General features: G+C 35.6%; 1 long non-coding RNA gene across 2 annotated transcripts in view; it reads right to left on the bottom strand.

Moving 5' to 3' along the window:
- Window positions 1-18,721, bottom strand: part of LOC130143954 (uncharacterized) — a 631,756-nt gene that overhangs the window by 79,002 nt on the left and 534,033 nt on the right. The window contains exon 5 of one of the 2 annotated variants that reach the window (XR_008819941.1): window positions 13,210-13,375. This is a non-coding gene — a long non-coding RNA (uncharacterized LOC130143954). Of the gene's footprint in view, window positions 1-13,205; window positions 13,376-18,721 lie in introns of both variants that reach the window. The other variant, XR_008819942.1, reaches the window with a different exon arrangement.

An 18,721-nucleotide genomic window follows, 5' to 3' on the forward strand; every position in this document is an offset into this window, starting at 1 on the left:
CTACAAGACCACAAGAGGCTAAAAGAAAAAGAATAAATTATAGTATTTGGAGAAGTCTGAAAATAACTTAAAAGTCAAATGTATCTGTGCTTACGCCCCTATTGCCAAAGAAATAATTTATAGATGCAAGAAGTATGGAAAGATGTATCATTTAGTTTTCAGTCATGAAGTAATCTTGTTTTAATGGCAAGTAGAAGACATTACCTGCTAACTAGTTAGAAGCATGACAAATGACCAAACATATACAGGAAAATATAATTATAAAGCTGACTTGATACAGATCTCAAATTACTTCTGCTGGAAATAAGTTAATGCACCTTGTCACATGAAATGCACTGATTATTTTATTGTTACTTTGATAGTGCATATGTCTCCTGAAAAGTAATTTCCTAAATCTGCATTGTATACTGGAATAGGTCACTGATTCAGAAAATCTGGTCCATCAGTAGCACAGAACTGTCTTCTTCCTATTTCTGTAGAGGTCAGAAACCGTCAGTGTTTTTAAAACAAAGTAGTTAAAGCCAAAATAAGAAAAAAAAAAAAAAAAAAAAAGAAAAAAGAAGTGAAGAAAGAATAAGAAGCAGGGCAGGTAAAGAAAACAAGAAGTACTTTTCTAAGCAGCACTGCAGCAAGGTACCTTCTTAGTTGTAAGATGCAGTACATCAGATTTGCCCAATGGAAATGTCTATGCACTCAGTACTCTGAATTTTTATTCTTCCTCTGTCCTTTCTACCGAAGCTGTAAAAGTATCAAAACTATGTTCTGTAGCAAAGCTGCTGCAGTTTGATTAATTTGCTGAATACAGTCACACCTGCAGATCTAAATGTCAGAGATAAACATTATTAGTTTTCAGTGCGTGGCCTAATTTTAACCTGTTTTGAACTCTATCAGACACATTAACATCTGCAGTGAGTTCTAAAAATTTTTAAAAAAACATTATTATACAAAACAGAGAATTCTCATTTTCAAATTACACTACTATACAAATAACGTATGAGAATTTTCCTGCTATACTTTAGATAACACTATCTGCCTATTCACAGTATTGTTAAGAATACTGAGAAACTGTAATTTTGTCATCGAGGAAAGTTCACACATTTTAAAAGGTGATCATTGTATAAATTATGCTTCACAAGCATCAGTAAGTGACTGCTGTGAATTTTAGTAGTAATTGAACACGGCTGGGCTGTGCCAGAGGTTATAAATATAATGTATTCAGTTCTCACACACAGCGAGTAACATCAGAACATGAGGTCTGTTTACCAGGTGCAAGTGATGTGCCAGAATGTTCTGAGATCATAAGAAACTGGAGTATCTCTAACCTCACTGATGGCACCTGAAGCTTCCTTCTGGGCTATGGCAGCTAAGGATACATTCAACCCCAATCTTCTGGATTCACATTTTCTGATGGGCTGCAGCAGCATGGGACGCAGCTCGAGAAACCTTAAGGATTACTCTAGCCTATATTAGATAATTAACAGAGGTCTGTAGCGTGTGTCGAAGAAGGATGTACCCCAATGAGTACCCCGCTGCCTCGAAAATTACCCCTGAAGAAGAATGTCATGGCATACTAACCACACTGTAAGACTGTGAACTACACTTTAAGTAGAATTGGTTGAAAGTATGATCTCTAACATTTAACAAATATTTCTAAACACAATTTCTCTGGATCATCCAGAAATGTCACTTCCTTTCACTAAGAAATGGCAACTCAACAGACAAAAGCCTGCTGGAGCACTGGGGAATAAATTTGTCAGCAGACAAAAGATATTTTCAAAATATGTCAGTGCTATTATTATTATTGTTGTTGTTGTTATTATTAGTTTTTATTATTATTATTATACATAATTCTTATTTAATATAATAAAAGTTTGGATTCATAAACTTTTCAAAATCAAAGCTGAATCAAGAAAAACCATTCCTGACCTTGCCTGTGAACTGAAATTGCTGTATAAGGGTAAGATATGAAGCAGTGGAGTTCCACTGAAGATCTAAGCTCAAGACCTCCTGCACTGCTTGCAAAGTATTCAGTGTGTTCCCTTCCAGGGAAAACAAAATGGCTTAATTTCAGGCGTATTTTGACTGGCTTTATAATTCCATAAATATTATTAAATATTTATAGATAGCAAACAAGGGAATCCAACCCAAGTGTTTTCATGAGGTTGAATCAGCAAAAGTACCATAGATAGTTGAAAATATCCTGTTATAGCTTCTGGAAATGTAACTTCCATGAAGTTTCTGAAAGAATAATTTATTTTAAGATTCCATAGTTGAAGAGAAGAGCATGACAGGAATGTGATGGAGTAATCAATATTCTAACATGAGGAGTTTTAATCTTCTACTTAATTTTATTTAAACCAATATTTTTGTGATTATAAAATGGTCTTCTCTAGATTAGATAACTGAAAATCTAAATTAAAAAGATAATGAAAATTTGTCCAAAATAAAGCAGATATTAGGTAACTTCATTATCCATAATGTTTTTTCTACAGTGTTAATTATGTCAGTTCTGTAAACAGCTCAAAATGCTCTTAATCTGTTTCTCCAATGCATTTGTTAATACGTATGCACACTTTAAGTTGAGATTAATTTATATTATTAGTGTTAAACCCATAATGGTATGTAAGTATCCATATCAATACATTGTCTGGCTATACACATTCCCGAAGATGTCAGTAAAATTATGAGGAAGTACTGTAAAATAGTGAAGAAGACTTCACAACAGCTGTCAGGAGAATCTGACATAGCTAAAATGCACAAAATATTTAGATAGGTTGCCACAAACTTCAAAGAAACATCCTTCAAGTCCAATCAGCCATGAGAGAAGGCACTTTTAACACAGGCCTTGGACTATACCACCTTGCTGTTAAAACTATACTGCACAGAACTGTGCTTTTAATGATTGCCTTTTACTTATTCTCTTTTGCAGCCACAAATTAATAAGCAGAAGCAAATGGCAGGCCAAATTTGAATAGACTGTAAGGAACCAATTTCCACCAAAATAAAACGCGATAGATAAGCAAGCAAAGAGTAGTTGCCTTGCAGCAGTATGGTATGTCAATGAGAGACATCAGCAGCTCAAGTGGCAACTCGGAGAGACTTTCCAGAAATGACACTGGCCCACCTGCTGTATGTCATTTTACAGCAATTCCACAAGCATCTGAATACAATGGAATGCTCATCAGCTTCATGTAAAATGCATGACAAAAGTACCTCTACTTAAATTGCATATTGCCATGAGTAGGGATAAGGTAGGTGTCTTTTTTCTACAGTTTGTATAACAATGAACCAGCTAGAAACCCTACACTGAAGTTACTTAACATTGTTTATTTTGTAAGACTTTTGAATGTTGAAGCAGATAATGGAAATACAGGAAAATAGCATTCACAAAGTCAGCGAGTAGCCTTTTCCAGTCCATGAAAACTTACTCAGGTTTGAGATTACCAGGTTATTGGATTCCATATAATGACACAATATACAGGACAAAGAAAGTCTAAGGAACACCTTTTAAATGTGTAACAAAAAATAGTCCTGGTTTTACCTTGTGCATATTGAGGCCACATCCTATCAGAAGAACAGGGGCCTGTAGGACCAAAAAATACTACAGTTGGTATTTCTAGAAGATGAAGCCAAAAATGAGTGATTGCCTTCCTCCATTATGGTCAGGTTTTACAGTATGTGATCTATTCATAAATCTTGAAACTTTCTCAGATCAGATGAATAAAAAGCTGGAACTGTGATGCTAGTAAGAGCTTTGGAAATAAATAATAAAAAAATAATCTTAAGCCTATGTGGCAAATGGTAGAAGGTATAATAAAGAAATTCCTTCTATTACCCCAAATGTACAAAAGGTAAACACAGGAAACAGGAAAATTCAGGAAAGAGGGGTCAAAGACACCCTCCAACTATGGGGTCATGAAGGGAAGGTAAACTAGTTTTCATTAAACAAACATCACTACCTTATGAAAATAATTTGAGAGAAAAGCTCCCAATGTTTTAAGGATGGCGTATGTATCCTGTAAGAAAAATATAAAAAGGTTTTGAAGTTGTTTGTCTCTCTATAAGCCAAGTTCAGGGACGCCTGTCACTTCTGATCAGAAAGCAGACACAGAGTAACAGAGAAGGGTGTACAACCCCGTCCCATATAGAGCTACTACTGCTGCAAACTGAAATCTGAACTCAAAGTGGCTTCTCTATATTACACCATTTAAGGAGAAAAAAAAAACCCAAACCCACAAACAACAAACAAACAGCTTCACAAGATTAAAACTAATAGTTTTGCCTTTCTATATTCCTACTGTACTATATCTGTGTATCACACAACAATTGCCTTATGGGTGGAAATGTTTTCATACCATTCCAGACACGGGAGGAAAACTGATCTCAGTGTTGCAGTGTGGAGGATCAATGCTGAACTTGCTGTCTGGGAAGGAGCAGGGATCCTAGACAGTTCCTTCCACACTGCACCTCATTCCTATATACAAGAGCAACCTACTAGGGAAACATTACAATCGAACATTGTCGTTACCTTTGATATTCTATTTTTTGCTATATTTTTAAATAATAGTAATGCAAAAATCCACACCTTAGCTCTTCATGAGGATCAGACACTAATTTTTTTTTCAGTTTCAGACTCATTCAATCAGTACTGTGGAATGTTAAATTCTTGCTTTTCTCATACAAGATTTTACTTTACAGTAAAGACTTAACCATTTTGGTATTTAAAAACAACAGAACATAATCGGATTACTGTGAGTTCGGAAGTGTTTTCACATCCCATACTTTACATGCATTTTTAATAAGCATTTGTTATTACTGTTCTGTAATATGGAAATCCATATTATTGTTAATATTGCACAAATTCACAGCTAATCACATTATAGTACCAAAGGAACAATTACAGTATGTGAATGTGTATAAAGATTAATATACATATCCTAATAAATCTCAGCTGACCCATTAATGTATAATGGGCCCAAAGGAGGCCTCATATCCTTAGTATATAAATGGCACATTTCTTTCCCCCTCTATTCCTTTCCTCATTTTGTTTTATATGTACAGACTGCCATAAAAATGAAAATTAAGCTATGCAAAACTACTCTGAAACATCAAGAGGATAATCAAAAGCACAAACCACTTTCTTTTCTTATTATACTACAAGAATCATGCTAATATTTGACATGCATGTACAATGAGCTTTTGGGGTTTTTTCACTCTTCCTTTTGAGAATAAGGCACACACCCATACCACATGCACTCTGCAATGAATAGCTATTACAGGTGGGTTAAGGGAGGAACTTTCGGTTTTAATTGTAAATTATAATGGCTTTTTCTTGATTTAGGGCATACCTTCAGCTGTTGCAATTAAATCTCTTGTAGTTTAAAATGAAAGGAAAAAGAAACAAATGATCCTTTTTGTTATGTAAGATATGCTTTATAATATCACTACACAGTGACAACTCCTGGTCCTCCTGTCACATCCTGTCCCTTAAACCATGCTGCAGAAAAGCAATTTTCTGCCTCAGAAGCACTCTATTTTTTAAAAGTTTGTCTTTGGGCAATTTTCAGGTCTACTAGAGCTGCACAACTGTATACAGATGAGAAAGACCCAAAATAGGGCAATTTATTTGATTCCTCCTCTTCAAAACATTTAGCTGAGATTGCATATCCAACAAAGAAACCCCAACAAGAATATTCAGAGATGACCTGCAGTGACACATATCTTTTTTTCAAAAAAAAATCTGCATTAAACATCTTCTCCAGACTCCTCAGATAGTCTAGATTTGACTTTTGTTTAATATGACCTTTAACACAAATATTTCCCATGATGTTAACAGCTAATTTCTTTTTTAAAGGAGATTGTAGGAAGCAGTCAGTTAAATAAAACACTTACCAAATTTTTCAGATGAAGAATGGGGGGGGTGAGGTTTTTATTTTTGGCTGGGTGGGTGAGCTATTGGGGTTTTTTTTGGTTTTGGGTTTGGTTTTTTTTTTTGTTGGCTTTTTTTTTTTAATAAAAAAAAGTGTGCATTCATTTGAATCCAGCTTCACCTCTCTTGTTAGAGAGTAAAGAATACTTGGATGGGAAAATACGTCCTCCCAGTGTTCAGCTCCTGGTAACTTAGCATTTATCAATGCCTGAAGCTAGTTTGACCTCAGTATTCTCCTGGTACAGTTCTGCCCTAACACAGTAAGGGCACTTCACAATAGAGCAAAGGCCTCGCCTTTATAACCATCCACATCTTGAAAATTACTTTACCTGCATGAAAGTCTTTAAGGAATTAGGATAGCTTCAGGATTTGGATCTCAGTTTGCTATGAATGTAACATTCACTAACATATCGTATGGAAAAAAAACCTTGATAATATTTTTGGAACTTTACAAAAAAGCTAGGTGACTTTTTAAATCTGAAAACAAACTATAGACTCCACATGTCTAAATATGTCTAAAATCATATTCATATTCAAACTAAGTATGTATAATTTTGAAAGTTTTAAACGAGACTTGTAGCTCATTTAGTCCTAAAGACCTAAATTTCTCCATCTAATTTTTCTATTGTTGAAACTTTTTTCAACTGAAAACTAAGTACATTTAGTTTCAGAATTTCATGCTGGCAGACAAATCAATTATGCATTAAAAATCAATATTAATATTGGCACAAGAAAATAATAAGGCATAAAGAATATCTATAACCATAGAAGTTTCTGATGAGTAGATCAGACCCCACAAGCTGAAGCAGAAGCATGAATTTTCTTTGATAATATATAAATACCTTTAGTATGAATGCATTTTACATTTTTCTGTGCCTGGCACGTGAGTATGTTTAAATATTAACTGAAAGAGAAATGTCCATTTTCTATCTTTTTCCTAAAGTGTAGAAATTTATTATTCTCCATTATAGAATTAATATTTGCTTATTTAGCATAAATAACTTAACCTTTGTGCCAGAAACCCTACCACACTGCCAGGGCAGCACCTACAAGATCATGCACTTGGCCCTGAAGAAAAAAATTTACCTCCTGTGGTGTCTGTCTCGATTTGCCTTTGATACTGGCTCACAAAATCTGGACACATACTGGATTATACTGGAGATAAATCTAGCACCAGGAGAATGGAGAACCTTACTTGAAGGAAAATCAGATTGCCAGTTATGTTCAAATTCATGCTTTAAATTAGTGGAGAAGTCATTTGTTGGCATATATTGCTGTGGACACAGAAGGGAGGAAGACCTTTTTGATTGAGCCCATTATGTCTGCAAGGACTAAAGTTGCCTTAGTGCGTCCTGCGGTCAGTTCCTGAAAAAATGTAGTAAGGAACAGTGTAACAGACACAGAGATGAATAAAGCTGTAAATCACAAAACCTTTGAAAGTGGCTAAAGAGGAATATAATTCTTTTAAATTACCTTAATCTCTGATACCGGCTTTGGACTACTTGAATATTTAGCTGTGCAAGAAACTAATTGATGTACATCTTCCTGGCTGGCAAACCTTCAGTTTGGTTGCTGTTTGTTGTCAATTGGTTACAGCTTGTTGACGATTTGCAAGTGCAGACTGATGCTCTATTCATTTTGGTTTCTTTAACAGTAACGCAATGGCAGCGTTGGTCAGAACATATTTACCAGGAATAAAAGCAACAAGCTGGTAATGAAAAAGAAAATAATCTCCTTGGCCTTAAATTCCCTTTTTTTAAACCTCAGTAATTGCATTCCATTCATTTGTATATTTGTGCTGGTTCGGTATAGCTTACTAGCATACATTCAAACTCAGGATAACATTTGTGCCAGAGTCACAGGACCTACTTCACAGCAAATCTGACTATTGACAGTGCACTCTGATAAAATGCATGCTAGGTTTCTTTAACTATCTTATGTAGTCAAGGGTCCAGAATGCCTTTTAAACATGCTTTTGCAAAACAATCACAAAAGCATCCACAGAAAACCTGTACACCTGACAGAAAGAGAAGTACTGAAGAAATGCTGTCTCTGAAATCCCAATGGATGAATATGAAGCAAAGTATATTGGATATATAAGATACCTTCCCCCCTCCCCCACCTGCTGGGAAAAAAATATTGAAAAAGACTATTTGCTTCCAAAGACTTGTATCTATAACATACAAAACCAAATAACATGAATTCTATTTTATGTGAATTTTCAGTAACTTTCATTAAGTCAGCATCTTCTTTGTTACAAGAAGTTAAACTCCTAAGTTGAAAGGTGTTTTACCAATGACTATTCAGTAAAAAATTCAGCAGCTGTCCTTAAAACTGACATTGGGGTTTCTCCTTTCTTCTCCGTGGAGCCTATACTAACCATGAGGCTAGGGTTGAGCTTTTCCTGATCCTTCTATCGCCTTTCATATTCTAAAGTTTCTCAACATTAGTGATAAATACAGGAGACTTGTGTAACAATGATGACTAGACTGTGCATCTCTATGGGGTTCATTTGGAAGCTTGCTTCCCTCACAATCCTCATGATGGAAAGGCCTGTGCCTGCAGCCAGGGACACGCAGAGTAACACAGCACGGGCCAGAAATCTGAGATTAGGAACGGTTAGTGAGCTACAGATCAGCCTTAGCTATGAATCTGGACACCTTCACCCTGCTAATGTTCTCACTCTTACTCAGCTGCAGCTCCTACTCTGACAAAGATGCATCTTCCTAGGCCAGGAACATGAGATTTGTGGCATCTGTCTTAATGCCACACTTTCTACTAACCAGTTCACCTGACTCCTTTCAGCATCTTATGCTGAAATACATCACTTAGTTCTCAGTACGTAAAAGAGTTGGATGCCAGTCCAAGTATTAGATGCTTGAAAGCTAAGTGATATTGTACTCTGTGGTGCTTGCACAGAAGTCCCTTATTACAGTCACTACAAAATTGTAAAATTAGAAAGCAAAGAAAGAGAAACAGAACAATAGAAACGAAAATAAATTTCTGAAATATCTTTTCCTCCTTCCTCTTGCTATAAGATATCTGCAAAATAATAACGCCAACTTTATTTCAACTTTGCTGCATAACTGTAATAAAGTAACAAGAATATATGCATAACTTTGACCTAGATGTTTGAATAGTAGACAAGACGGCTACTTAGTTACCTGAAAATATTGCCACATGAATAGCTAGTGCTTCCTAAATGTTGTCACTCAAAAGGCTTTGACACCTCTTCAGAGCCCTCTCATTTACTTCCTTTCCACAGCAGCTTTCCACACTTAAGCTTAGATTGCCCCATAGTTTAGTAGAGGAAGTAGTACCACCATTCATATTTTAAAGTAGTCCAGTATTTTAAAGTATTCAAACAAATAATATTATCAAAATTATATTTCCTTTTGAAAAGGAATAAATTACCTTCATGATTTACATGTATATATATAATTTTATTTTTTCCATTTCTGTTTGCAGTGTGCTAACAATTTTAATGTCACATCTGATAAATTGCAGATGTTATTCAAGTATTTACCAGCATTTTTGAGATTTTTATATGAATATTTTGATTACTGAGAATTATCTGTGAGTATCTTTGAGCTCTGAATATTTTATGTAAACCATCACTGACTAGTGTTCTCTATTTTAATTGGTTAGACTTACACGTGAGCAGTTGAGATGATGTAGCTAAATAATCAATGTAAAATCTCAACATCAGCAAATCACTTTTATGTATTTTCTAAGTTAAAAACATCGGGCAGGGGAAATTGTTTTGTTTTAACTGCTTTTTACCAAGTAAAAGATCAAATAAGTCATTAAGAGTCATAAATACGGTTCACAAAAATTTGCTTTTTAATTAAGAAAAACATTTCTGTAAACTTTTTTTTGTTGAGTTGTCTCTTAGTACCAATGGCAGCATGGGGATTCCAGTTACTTCTTGGATCTTTTTTATTATGTCTGAACATTTTAGCCTTACCTAAGGCTAAAATCCCAGTCTGTATGTGTGTCCTGTATCTCTCTCCACTGATTTGGTTAACCAAATCAGAAAAAAAAAGCAAGTCTAAAAGATAATTAAGACCCTACAAGTTTCAGGGATGGAGAACCAAATTAATACCCCCAGGGAGAAGAATGTGGGTAGAATCCAAGCATTCTGAAAGGAGCTGGCTGGGCTACTCGGCATTCATGGAGCTGCAGACTAAGCATAGCTCTCGTGTCTCAGCCAAAGAGGGTAACAGAAGACAAGAGAAATAGGGAAATTGGGGTTGCAGCTGAAATTGGTGATCTTGCAGTACAAAACCCCCAAGATTTCCAAAGGAAAGCTGGCTTTATTAGTTCTAGCTCCTGAAACATCAAGTTTCTGCTAGTTGGCAGTTTGTGTGACTTTTTTATTTACAATCCAAGATTCTATTTTCAGCATGCTCTTGAGTTTAGAAAGAAGAAAATGAAATAAAAATGAAGGGACAACTTATAAATACAAAGAAAAAATATATATTCTTTTAGAGCAAAGTCCTTTACTTAGCCCAGAGCAACACTGTTTAATGATAGTTTATACTTCTGGAAGTTAATGCCATGTACACAATCAATCAACTTTTGAACAAAGCTGCAAGGAAGTGTCCCCCTATAGCCTTTGTGTCTAGTTCAGAGCTACAGGCTTCAGAGGGGTAAACTGGCCTTTAAGGCTTTCTGTGTTAGAGTTTACACTGGATTTTTCACGAAACTCCTGAAAAATAGTTGAGGCTTTAAAAAAACCCCAATAAAACACTCAGAGGTGGATTAATCCCACTGTGACACAATAGGCTAAAACCAAGATTGCGTTCAATCTCACCTTCACGTAGAGAGAAGATTTATAAGCATATACATACAACATTTACTATATTTATTTATCAATTTACGCTTCTCAATTTTCTTGATTTAAGTCCCCTTCCACTTTGTAAAATGTCAGAATTGAACAAAATACCGAATACATGCAAAATGAAATGGAAACAGTATATTACTGAGTATAGAACCATCTGGCAGATGACAGTGAATGCATGGCTGTATCAATAAAACAGGAAAACAATATCACAAATTACTGGCATGCTTTGTCACGTCTTTCTAAAACTGGATGTAGGCAAAAGTAAAAAATCCACCATTTTTTTGAGCTACCAGAGAAGCACTGAGAAATGGTAACCATTGTATCTGATCATCTCTGGTCACATCCTAACTTCTACAAAATTGCTACACTCTCTTATTGAGGACAGAGCAGTTGCTGTGGTCCCAACAGAGCTTATGATCATCCAATCACCTGTTATTAGTATACCAGCTGCTCTTGCAAGATTTCAAAAAAATATCATCATAACTTAAAACAATGAGTTTGATCTGTATGCCTGTACTTGGAATCTTGCATGGAAAACAAGAAATCCTGAGTCTTTAACTGTTGGACTGTCTAAAGTTCTGCCCTATCCATTTTAAAGGAAAGCAGCTACATGCACAAAATATATGATCAAACAGCAAGTTATTCCATACAGCTACTGTAAAGCTACGCACTATCCTTGAAAGATATAAAAATGAGTTGACAGACAACCTTAGAATTGAAACACAGTTAAAGTGGTTTCTCAAAAGATGAATGGTTTGAAAGTCTACCCTGCCCTCACGGTTTAAATGCAACCTTACCATCATACATCACTGAACTAAATGTTGCAGTATGTGGTTATGACTACCACAATGTTACTAGATGAAAAGGTGCAGTAAAGGTATTCTTCATCCAATGCATTTGTTCCTTCATTTTTTGAAATTATTACTGTGATCCCAGACCAAGATGAACACTTAATTCTGTTCTAAGAGATTCACCCAAACCCTCAAAACCCAGCCTGATACTAATTTACCTGTATACTCAAATGTTACCCCCAAAATTACTAAGACTGTCACATAGTTGATACAGAAGGAAAGAACGTTGATAGAGCATAGCCATTTACGCAAATCTGCTGAATTTTTGCCCTCTTCCTTCTCTTCTCTGCTCTGTCCCCTGATTACTAGTAGCCAAGGAAATCAGTGACAATGCTAACACATACCTGAGGAATGTCTAAATGGCACACCTACTCATTCTTTAAGCAAGATATACATACACAACATATACCAGCCTTTCCTCTTGCTGGAAGGGTTCCTTTGATGAAAAGGCATTATTTTGTTAGGCTGGTGCCATGATAATGCTCCTATTAATATTTCTTTTGAAGCTTCTTTGGTCCTTTAAACTGACATACTTCAAGTACACATATGGTTGAGAAAAATAATTAAAAAATAATCAAACATTACTTATCATATAGTCATAAATAATACATCACAGTTGTCTGACTGTAGTCTGAATAGGAGATAATTGCAATAATGTGGTTAATACTGAATGGCAGCTGGCTAAGTGACTCTTTATGGCAACATCTTTAGATTAAATACATGTAATCCTTAAATAATTTCCAGCCTTAGATCCTGTACATATTTATATTTACAGCTTCCAAAGTGTTCCCAGCCAGGCTAAGTATGTTTTGTATCTGGGTATGTACTTTGTAATGTTCTGTGTTACAGTACCGTAAATATTCCTGAGCCATGGGTGGCTGGCTATTTCACTATCTTCACACCTGTTTTCAACACTGAAAATTTCTTTAGGCATACTGGATATCTCAAGCAGGATAAATCGGCTGATATAGTCTTAAATGACCTGAAAACTTTTCCAGTAACAAACTATGTAATTTAGACAGCCTTATAGAACTGCTACAGTTACTACATCATTCCTGGACTGCCCTGTGGGTATCAGAATTTCTGCAGTGTTATGATTTCACCCTAGGCATGCTTCCTATACCAGAGAGTCCTAGAATACAGCCTCTAGTTAACTCCTACACTTGGGAAAGTTTTGTCTTGCCATATTTGGGGCGTTATGACAAATTTATACCATTCCACACCATTTAGCCAACACAAAGTAGCAGGAAGAGGGGAGAGGTCCTTCTTTGCTGTCAGGAAGTATCTCTCTCTCTCTAAATTAGTATTTTGGATGATTGTTTCATATAGTTTGAATAGGTAGCACATGCTAGTGTTCTATAAAGGCTTATAAATCTAAAATAAAAAGTGTTGTTAAATACCTCAAAAAAACCAAGCAAACAAAAACCCCCTCAAATCCCAAACACCTGCACACGTGTGTGTGTGTGTGGTTATGCTTAAATAAGACAAAAAAAAAAAAAAAAAGGAAACCCCTCAGGTCAACACAGATTTTTGAAACAAGTTTCTTTGCACCAAGGAACTGCTTTCCCCATGTGGTCACTCACCAATATTTATAAAGGAAGGTCACTTTGAATGCCACCAGCAGATGAAAAAACAGGAGGGAAGGAGGGTTTTTCTGTCTTCACTGAGCTGGCTGATTCTGCCAAAGTGATAGCCGATATTGACATTACTCAAGGGAAAGGTTGTCGTAGTCTCACAGTCCCAGCTCTACTGCAGAAACAAAACAAAAACAGAATGAAAAAATATGTGTATACTTTTCAAACAAAAGTAATGCTGAAACATTAAAACTCCAATGTCTAGAATATAAATAGCACTTTAATCTTGGCTTTGAAACAGTTACCTCAAATCTACTTTAAAAATGATTTGAAAAGACCACTAAGAAATTGAATATCCTCCTGTAAAATTAATCAATCACTTTGAGGGTTTAGTGGAAAGAAATGGCCATAAACATGTTATGTACTCAGCTGGTGGTAGAAGGCAGACAGAAATTACAATTCTGTTAAAAATAAGGAAAAGCTGAGATTTGAAGTGAACATTGCAGAATACATGGCAGGGAATAACAAGAAATTTTATAGGTGAACACAGCTATAGGTGAACGTGGCCCATAGAAAACTAAAGGGAAAGGTGAAGGATTAATGAAGGATTCCTACTTATGTATTTATTTATTTCATTTTCCTAGCATCTGTGTGAATTATTACCTATATGGCTGATACATCCTAAAAGAAAAAACTGTGATGAATAAATAAACAGCTCTAGAAATCTTCAATAGGGTCCTTTACCTTGCAGGGAATATTATCATTGGCTTTTGATACAATTTCTGCTGCAGGGAAAGACTTTCAAAGCTCAGAATGCTGAAGTATTGCCAGGCACTCAAAGACCCCCTGCTGTGCACGTCAAACTAAGAAATCTCTCTGAACTTGTCGAATTAAAAGTCTTCTCTTTCTCTCTGCAACCTCTGCATGAGCTGGGAAGCTCTGTCCTCATTTTTTTTAGGCCTTCCATGATAAACAAATGGAGCCTGAAGCATCTTTATTCTTTTCAGGCACATAATTAAAATTCTTTAAAAAATGTAATTGAAGGCAATGAATTTCAAAAGAAGGTTCTAGTTAACAACGACACTAGAACAGTTTCAGTAGGCCATATTGCTTTACCATTCAATTTTGTTTCAAAGGTAAAAGCGAAACAGCTTGTTAAGATCCTGGGTGTCTTTTTTAATTTATTTATTTTGTTTGTACATCAAGAGGTTGCTCCAAACTTAAACATCTCAGCAGGATTTATGCTTTCTGGAATGTCATAAGACTTAATTACAGAAACAGCAAAAAGGAGTATACTACTAAAATATGAACAAAGCAGAAAGTATACTTAGTTTCTCAAAATCATTATTTATATAGCCCCTAAAAAATTAAAGTATTTATTGAAGAATTTGTATTTTCTTGGCAAGCTTCTTTCTTTTATCCAAATCACTGCAAAACTGCAAATTTTTTTGAATCTAATGATGCATAGAATGCTGATTTTCTTTGATCACTATTGCTGTAAACCATTGTAATGATTACTTCTAATAGTTATTTTTGATATTGCCAAGGAATGAGCAAGTGTGAATATAATGAATAATTTCAAATTAATATAAAAGGAATGATAAACTCTCTCTCTGGATTTGAATACCAGGGATTATCACACAACATTAACTAAAGGGCAGTAGAAGACAAGACAGTGTTTCAGAAAGTCATCTCCAAGGTGGCTTCCTAGAGAGCTCAAAATCTAAACCAAATATTTTTGTATATCTCTTTTAGGATAACGTTCACCATCCCTCTTTATTGAAAGCAAAAAGCTTCAGTTTTCACCTGTTTTTTCCCATGCTGTGTTCTTAAACTGGTACTTCTGGCTATAAATGACCGTATCAAACGTAGTTTTTTAGGGTTTTTCCCTAGAGAGACCGGATATTGAGATGGTTTAAGGAAAGTTATTTATGACTCTTGCAGCATTAAAAAAAGAAAGGTGTAGCAAGGCAGCACTACTCCCAGAACTTCTGGGTAGCACTCTACTTCTGATAGTTACAATGCCTCTGGGAGACCTGAGACAACGTAGCTAACATTGCTGCTTTTCATTCTTGGGCAGGGAGAGCGCAGTGTGTGTTCTGCAGCAGGTCAACAATTGCTGTCATGGGTAGAGAGGTAGAAAGACTTGGCACCACTGGAAAAGGCAATGCCAAAGTAGATCTAGTAAGAGCAAAGCAAGGCTCTGATTACACTATCAAGTCATAGATCTGCAACTCAGGCATTATTTCTTTCTTAGGTTCTTTCTTTTTTTTTTCCTTCTTTTTTCTTTTTCTTTTTTCTTTTTTTTTTTTTTTTTTTGTTTTGTTTTTGGTTTTTTGGCCTTCAAAGTTAAAATTTGTACAGTACAGGGCACAGCCCGTTCCAGAGGCCATACTGAACAGGTAATACAGAGAACAGTGCACCAGGTTTGGCACTTTGGCACAAGAACAGCAGAACCAAAACCTACATCATATGTTCCTACCAGTGTGTTGCTTTCCAGGGTGCAGTCTACCATTAAAACCAACCAAAAGAATGAAGCAGTCCCCACTATACCTTCTATACCCCTGTATCCTTACTGGGAAAAAATGAACTCTTCTTAGTCTTCCCCTCAGACATACTAGGGTGATTTATGAAAGCATATTTATCATCTTTGTTTTTAATTGTGTCTCTTAATGTGCCATGAAATCAACAAAAACCATAAGCATAATCAACAAAAAACATGAATCAACAAACCCCCATAAAATAAATGTAGGCAAATGAGTATTTTCAAACTTAATTTCTGCTATAAAACTGAAATAATGAGAGCACTGGATTATAAAAAGTAACTTGTCTTTCACAATACTTTGCCCTGTAGAATGTGAAGGACATTGGCCGAAAAACTGTAACAAAGAGACTACATCTGATATTTTAAGAAAAAAACAGTGTGGCCCAGCATGAGTATTTAAAGTCTGTTTGCAGAATGAGTAAAGGTTTCTTTAAGTTCACTGAGCGCTCACTGCAAAGTTTAGGGAAGATCAGTAGCTTAGAAAAAAAGAGGCTACTGAAATATGAGTCACATCTATGAACAAAAGTGATCAAAGTCTACTTGGCTGCCAGAGTGTCTTCAGTTTATTCCACTGCAGTACACATCTTACTTGATTGAAAGGTGTGCGGATATAAGGCACCCAGGTCTCTGTCTACTGTCACTGGGCCTGAAATTCTCATTTGTCATGTCTGACTTCCTTTATTGATTTCTTTTTCCTAAGCAGCAGCAGCTGAAATAATTTCTATAACATTTGAGAACACATTTACAATATGATAAATTCAGATTAATTCCCCTCTCCCCTCCAACCTAAAATTATTTTAAGAGCTGTAATAAATTAAAAATTATCCAATGTCTGTTTCCACTCATATGCTGATACTATGACAGTTATACAGCCATATTGCACATTCTTACATATCTTGAGGATCTCAGACACCTTTCTTGGCAGAGAAAAAATAAATAAATCTCTTTTTGCACCATTGTCACGTAAGAGGTTAATGCAAGTAATTTATTGCATCAAAAGACACTTACTGCTTATAAACACCTACATCTTATATGCCATAAAACGAATATCTAACTTGGCTAGAAAATTAGGATACCTATACTAAAACTCTCCAAGGTGTAGTTTTGATCCAGTAGTTCAACGTTCTGTAGACAAAACTGTTGGCAGATGTTGCCTCAATTATTTGATATAAGGTACTGCTATTTCAGAAGATGGCAGAAGAGGGAGTAAGCGAATGTAAACCCAAATTATGAGTTCAATGAGAAGTATAACAGCAAGGCATAATATCTCAGCTGCTCGCTCTCTTTTCCAAAATAGCCTAATTTCCATTTCCTAAGATATATACTGTACAAAGTTAGCGTACATCAGAATTCTAAAATTTTGGTGACTGAAATGTTCCTCCTTAATATACCTGTGTCTAGAGTATTTAGATTAATACAGATTCATGGCTTTTTCACGCGCTGTTAGGTTCTATATTCTGTAATTACAACAAACCATGACATTAAATGATAGATTTAAATCAGAGATTAAACCAGAACCATGGGGGGACAGAGGAAGGAACCCCTTAGTGAAGTTTGCTACCATATGACAAGCTGTGTAGATTCAATTAAAACATTAAAAAGATATGCTTAACCTTATAAACAGTTCAATTACTCACATCAGTACCAAATTTAGTGTTCCATATGGGGTAGTAATCACAAAATAAAAAATGTTTCAAGAACTATTTCACATTGCTTTTTCTCCCCTCCAACCCCCCCCCCCCCCCCCCCCCCTTGGAGGTAGGCACTATGATCCTCCCCCCAAACATGAAATATTAGAAATTATCTGAAGTACTCAAAAGTTTTGCTTTACCATTTATCTGAATTGAGATATTAGCAGATGGCAATGAGGACAATAGAGAATCAGTAAAATAGACCCTTGTTTAATTATCATGCACTTAATCCAGCTATTAGGCCTAATGTCTTAGAAACAAGATTAGAGTAGGAAAGGAAAAAAATACTTTTCTTGTTATTCTGTCAGGATGTAAAAGTACAATATTGAAAGTAACTACTAATGATATGAATAAAATCTGAGTGAAATCTTTCTGATGATTTTTTAGAGGATCCCATAAGCGAGCATACCATCATGAGCAGGTGCATATTATAGAGTACAGAAAGTCTGATGCCCTTTTTGCCACAAAAGGGAAGAAAGGAATTGATAACACTTGACAGAAGAAGGTAAGCCTGTGTCAAAGTAACTCATTTCCATAATATTGTGCTGTATTTGCTGCTTTCTTTGGGTTGCTATTCTCTCTTGAATACACTAATACTTCCTTATCACCTGTATTAGAGCTATGTGGCCCCTAATTCCTCCTATTGCTAAATTTCTTTGCTCCATGTTTTGCTAAAATCCATGTATTCTACATTGTCTCATTCTGCACTGTTCCTGAAAGCTAACAGCTGTCAGATCCTTGCAGAGCTTTGACAATAACTAGCGCTTCTGTTGAGGCAAAAGCAGCCTGTATCACTTCAGTGACGGGAACGGTACTCTGGGTGTGAAAGCAGAGTAGCCTGACAGGTAAGTCTCTGCTGCATTTGTCAGGAAGAAAATCTACTTTGGTAATAAATAATTTCCAGCTCTTCGTAATGTTAGATGATAGGATTATTTATTATACTTAAAATATTGTCAGTCTGTTGGGACAGAAAACCTTCAAAAAGGGTGAAGAAAAACAAAGAGTTATTTTTTTTTAAGAAAAACACCAAAAAAGGTGTTGTGCTGCACCTGAGATGGCGAACGGGGTGAGAACGGCCCCTTCCCATGTCACCTGCAGGATTTTCAAGGGTTTTTCTGTATGAGGCCCAATTAGCTCAGGCGGCACCTTACAGGGAAGCTGAAATCTACCCTTTTGATACAAATGTTCTTCAAATGATAAAAATCAATAGTGAAAGGTTCTCACACACTGAGTCTCTACGCTGTTATTAATTCTCATAGTCACAATATGGCAAAATGGAAAAACA

Source organism: Falco biarmicus, chromosome 1 (assembly GCF_023638135.1).
Source record: "Falco biarmicus isolate bFalBia1 chromosome 1, bFalBia1.pri, whole genome shotgun sequence".
Taxonomy (NCBI): Eukaryota; Metazoa; Chordata; class Aves; order Falconiformes; family Falconidae; genus Falco; species Falco biarmicus.